Source organism: Patagioenas fasciata, chromosome 5 (genome assembly GCF_037038585.1).
Source record: "Patagioenas fasciata isolate bPatFas1 chromosome 5, bPatFas1.hap1, whole genome shotgun sequence".
NCBI lineage: Eukaryota > Metazoa > Chordata > Aves > Columbiformes > Columbidae > Patagioenas > Patagioenas fasciata.
In genome coordinates, this window is record NC_092524.1 from 64,156,212 (window position 1) to 64,162,211 (window position 6,000).

Below are 6,000 nucleotides of genomic sequence, written 5' to 3' on the forward strand. Positions count from 1 at the left end.
CAGCACCTCAGCACAGCACATCCTGATGGCTGCACTTCCCTTCCACAATAAGGGGGAAAACAACTGGGGAAGCACGTTGATGCTAAATGCATCCCCCACTGTGGCTGGCTGAAAAGAAACTCCCCAAAGCACACGCAGGCTCAAAGTGATGCACACCTGGAAGTGTAAAGACCAAGACAACCTTAAAAATGAACTCTTAGCCCCAAACTGTGTGAATAAAGACAAACTCAGCCTTAATAATGAACTTCCTTAGCCCTAAACTGGATGTCCTTTGATGTTTGCAGTGTAAGGGCTCAGCAGAGCCATTTGCAGTCTTGCCTGGACAGGCCAAGCCTCGTGTGTGTCAGAGCTCTTCAGGGGTATAGATGTATATTGGATCAGCTCTCAACACCTCCCCAGGAGGTGGTAAATGGATAAAACATGTCACCAAGGTTGAACAAGGTTTTTCTGTTTACCTGGAGATCCCCAGGGCTCCATTTGCCATCGCTTATCAGGAGTCTTGGTCATTCGGTAATTTATGCACCATCTTAATCTCCTTCATGTCCTCCTCCCTGTTGACAACAGGGATTTTAGTAGGCAGTGTTAGGTCCAGCATCACACCTGCTGTCACAGGGCACCACTAAAGGGTTTCACCAGTTTAGAGTTCAGGGAGCATCCTCTTAGCTTCAAAACTATAGCCCAAGGCTGAGGTTTATCCAAGAAAACCTGTGAGCTCTGGGTATCTAAACCACCGTTCTCCAAGCATTCACTCTGCTGATCTTTTCCACCGTTAGCAGCATAGCTGGGGTCATCCTGGGGGGCATCAAGTGTTACAGGGTTTTGCTCTTTAAGCTTCTTTCTTGTTGCATTGGGCCAAACTTCAAGCTCATGCCTCTCTTTGGTTATTACATAGCTGAGTAGATGTACCGATACCCCTTCTGCCTTTGCTTATCAACCCAGTGACCTCGTTGCCAAATATATAAGTGCATGCTGTTGCAAGGTAACAAAAGAGGCTGAGGAAGCAAAAAAAAAAATCAATAATTCATAGTTCAGTTCCCCATTGCATCAATCAGACAAAAGCAACAGCTATCTCACTTCACATTTTACACAGGCATAATCTACCTGCAACCTTTTTCAACATCAGACATATCATCGTTAAGGCAAGCCTTAATGCTAGTTAGGCCAGATTTAGGCCTACAACAAAATCCCGCTGGCCATAAAGCCAGGCAAGTCTCAGCATGACAGTGTCCACTGCAATATTTTTGCAACAGTTTAAACAACGAAATTCCTTTGCTGTATCTCTTGAGGCTTTAAGATACTTGATTCTCCTTTCTGCCTTTTTTTTTTTTTAAAGTATTTCAGATTTCAAGAGTCTTTCAAAATTGCTTAAAGGGTTTAGCTTTTGTGATGCTCACACTACCAAGGGGCTGAACCAGAGGGTCTTTGTAAATCCTTTCAATTCTAAGCTCTGATATATGGGAAGATTTGTAGGGAATCAATTTTAGTTAAGATGCATCAATAGAATAACTTACATCACTTAGCATGCATAATGGCAGTGCAGCTACGCTATTAGAACCTATCTAAAGAGTTGCCTGGAAGATGACAACAGGATAAGTTTATCTTGAAGGCGAGGAAAGCTGACATCTTTCCTGTACAACTCAAATTTGGTGCTACATTTTTTGCTTTACTTATATAGATGATACATACAGCTTTAGAGGAGTTATAACAAAGTTGTAAAGTAAGACCTGTATCTGGACTAAAACCGTGTTTTGTTCAATCTCATTACTTGAATTTGGTTTGGCATCATTCAGATCAGCTGGATCAAAACATCTTAAGAGCTGGTTTAATTGCAACAAAGTATAATCACTTTGTTTTACACTTTTCACTGAGATGCCATCAACGCTTCTGCTACTTCGGCATTGTACTTTTCACTTGCAAAGCTGGCCTTGAATCTGCTGTGTGAATTAACAGCCAGCCCTGTGATCTAGCAGCCTAAGAGAGTTTGAGACAATCCTGTTAGGTTTTACAAAAGATTTCTTAACCTGCAAATTGCAAGTGGCAATGTTTTAGGTTAAGCTGACCCTTCTGCAGTTGCTGTGCAAGTTTCAGCTCCCCTAAGACTCCTTCTACACAATGGAGCTGCCTATAAGCCCCAGCGTGGAAATCCCAGGGTTATCAGTGATGATTAACAAAGCTCAGAAGGTCTGGTGATTTAATCTGGATCCAGGGCTTTTTTGCTTTTTCACTAATCAGGTTAGAAATGGTCAGATTTCCTCACAAGATCTCAGCCTTTCCCATCTCACAAATCCAATAAGAGCAGGTTGGTTCCAAGCCATGAAATTTGGAAAGAGGTGCCTGAAGTAAAAAAGTAAATCCAACTAGTCTGAATGGTTGGAAAACTTGTTTAAATGCAGGTCATTCTCCAGTATCTAACCCAGTTTATTTTGTACTTATTTTACAAGCTTCTAGCCAAGACCGCCATGTCAAGAAAGGAGGCTAAATACCTATAATAGATACAGGCAGGTGCTATTAACACTGTGAAGATGGCACCTGAGGCACTTTCTAGCAACATCTCTCAAGCAAAGAGCTCTGCTCTAACTGAAGTTCCTCTGACCTTTTGTTAGTTAACAAATTCTCTGGCAGTAGATCTATTCCAGGGACTGTAGAATATGTCCAACTCCCACACATCTGTGTGGAAGCATCAGCTTCATCTTCAGCAGTGCAGGTCTGACAGGGTGGTCCCTGGAGCTGCTTCCTTGGGGGACTAGCAAGTTCAAGGCTGATGTAAGAGATTTTGGTGAGAAGATCTGTAGGAGAAGAAGGACTTTGTAATTTGTTAATTAGTTCTGCAATAAGCAATATGTTTGCCAATTAACTCTATATTTCTCTGCAGGCTTGTGGAGAGAAAAAAAATGCCATGATGATGTATCACACTCTCCTTGCTCTCTTCATAGAATCACAGAATTGTAGAATCATAGAATCAATTGTTTGGGTTGGATGGGACTTTCAAAACTCATCCAGTCCAACCCCCTGCAATGACTAGTGACATCTTCACCCAGATTAGGTTGCTTAGAGCCCCGTCCAGCCTGGCCTGGGATGTCTCCAGGGATGGGGCATCCACCACCTCTCTGGCAAACCGTTCCTCTTCACTTGGCCCACCCTGCCACTCCCATATTTCTCCCCAGTGCCTCCTATAATGCAGTGGTCTTCTTTTGGGCAACCTTATGAACTTAAAACTTGGAAGCCAGAGGAATTTTCTTCATTAACCAGACTTGGCCACCTGTATTTGATAGGGCTCTCATCTTTCCTCAGGTCTTGTCCTCCTGAACCCTCTCCTTCATCATCCCCTGCCCTAAACTGAGCAGATCTGTCACTACATTCTACCCATAAGATGAAGGTCCATGGAGTGGAAGATTTTGAGGGTGACTGTAATGTTGTGAAACTTTCCTCTCCACCTCTCGCTGTCAGAAACAGCCTTGTCCAGCCTCCCACCTTCCACCTACCAGTGATGTGAGAATGAGGTTCTGGCACTGCTACTGAACTGTAAATTTACTTCAGGAAATTTTTCTCACATTTTTTCTTGTCCTTTGTCTAATCTGTTTAGATTGTCAGAGATTTTTAGTGCAAGAATTGTGTGCATATTGGGATGAGCATAGCAGACCATGTTAAGCCTTTCACTGTGCTGTTCAAAACCAAGTTTCACTGGCTATCAGATTCAGGACCTTCCCTGGTCTGTGATACAGTAAGAGAAAGACCCTTTCAGTTAAGGGAATTTGGGACTTCAAGACCTCCCTACAACCACCAGATCAGATGAGCCTTCTGGATCTCTCATCCTAGACAGATTAGCCTTGGGGTGGCTCCTCTTCGTTCTTGGGTTGTCTGTATGGCCCTCCACATTGTGCTAAGAATTATTGAAATGAGGGCACTTTAACCTTATTCCTTCCATCCCCTCGTCCCTTTCCTTGCTGGAAGCCCCATTCATCAGTCCCCCACCCCAGTGAAATGATCATTGAGACCTCAAGTGAATTTGATACATTGAAAAGCAGAAGCATCAAATGACAGAGGAAAAATAAGTTTGACAGTGACCACAGGAGGCATGGAATTTCTCTGTGTGAAGCCTTTTTAGAAGTAGCTTGCTGAAGGGCAGGTGCTGACATTCTGCTTTGAGGCCTGTTGAGTGAGATAAAGCCTCTCTACAGCCACCACACACTGTCAGTCATGTTGCCACCATCACCACCACCATGGTAGCCCATGCTACAAGCAGGAGGTTCCCTGTTTCATGCTGCTGCCATAGATACAATTAGTGTCATTTGGTTTCCCTTTGGAAAGATAAGTTTATAAAACAAATGACTTTTGAGAGTTGAGGTCAAGCAAAAGATGATTCATGTCCTGTCCATCAGAGTACCCTCTTGCTTCGCAGAGACAGCTGCTATATAATGAGAATTGCACATGGTGTATTTGTGTGTTTGTGAATGAGGAGGGCTGCTTTCAACGAGGAGAGGTGGTGATCAGCTTGTTACCTTACAGTCCATTCTGCATCTCTGACTGCAGACAGTGCCATGTTTCTTACCCATCCATACAGCTGGAGGTATTTGTCCAGGGTCTGTATTTTCAGCTGTTTTGTTCATGAATATTTTATTTTTGGACTTTGAGGCAGAGTTTTCCTTGGAGGTGTGGAAAGCTGTCTCTGGATGGTAGACTCTGTGCATCTGGCACATTGCTGTATCCCTCTGTTTGCATCAGGGTTCTCTCCTTCCAGAAAATTGCTGGCTGTTGCCTTTGCCTTCACTACTTTCTGGTTTTGTTTTTGCACAGCTGTCTCATTACTCTTCTCTGTACTCTCTCCTCTCTCTTCTCTCCTCTCTCTGCTCTCCTGTCCCTAGAATAGAGCTGATGACTCTCAAAAGCTGTTTACCCCTCCCCTTAGGATGGTGGAGGGAAGTGGACTTGGGTAAACGTTCAGCATGGGATTAGCATAGCAGGAAAAATATCACTTTAAGCAATTTCTTCGCCCCGCACATTGTATTTTCCATAGAGGATTTTTTTTTTTTTCTGAATTACATTTATTTTAGGATGAACAGTACAGCAGGAGGTTAAACAAGGGGGAACCTCATCTATGCCTCTTCTGCATCTTGAAATGGAATTTGCTTCTGCAGATGGTGAACTGCTGGGAATATAAAAGGGCTGCAATCAGGAAATCAAGCTGCACTGAGGGCACCAAAATTGTGGCCAGTTAGCACCATGCGTGCATCCACTCAGTGAAGTCATTAAAGGGACAAACCTGTTTTGTTCAACTCTGAGTAATGCTTGGGGCAGAATCTTCAGTTTCTTTAAAAGCAGAGAAAGTTCCTTGAGTTAGATGTGACCAAATGTAATGTATCCAATGGGGGCAAAAAGTTAATGTCTAAAAACGTGTCAGTTGGAATACGTATGTTTTCAGCTCCCCCCTTTTCAGGCCAAATAGCCAGGCTGGCTTTCTCGTTGAAATGAACACATGGCTGATTCATAAAACATTCATGCAGAGTTTTTACTCTCTTGGAAAGAAGTGAGCGGGCTGCTTCCAAGGAGGGAATGTGCTTTTGTGCTTCATGTGATCTTTCTGCCTCTGCTCAAAAATAAGCAGAAGGCTGGTGCTGCCTCCACACTCCAAGAGCAGGCAGATGGGAGGAGACCATGGTGGAAAGCAAAGGGATGTCAAGATTGCAATGGGTGGGTTTTCTGCAGTGTCTCCTTGCTGAGCCTATTCTCAGCAACGCCTTGTGGTAAAGGCACTGCAATGAGACCCGGGAGCACCCAAACCTGCCGCTCAGACTTGCACAAGCAGAGAAGATAATTTAAGTAATGCCCTTATCTCCTATGTGAAATAGGATTTTTTTTCTGTCTATTTATACCGCTGATCTTCAGGGCAGGGAATCAACTCCTGCATTGTTCGAAGGGTGTGGGTCCATGGCAGAGCTAAACCAGCTTAACTTGCTGATTATCACCAATAAAGTGTTTGGCCTTACCTCATAGTGAGCTTCA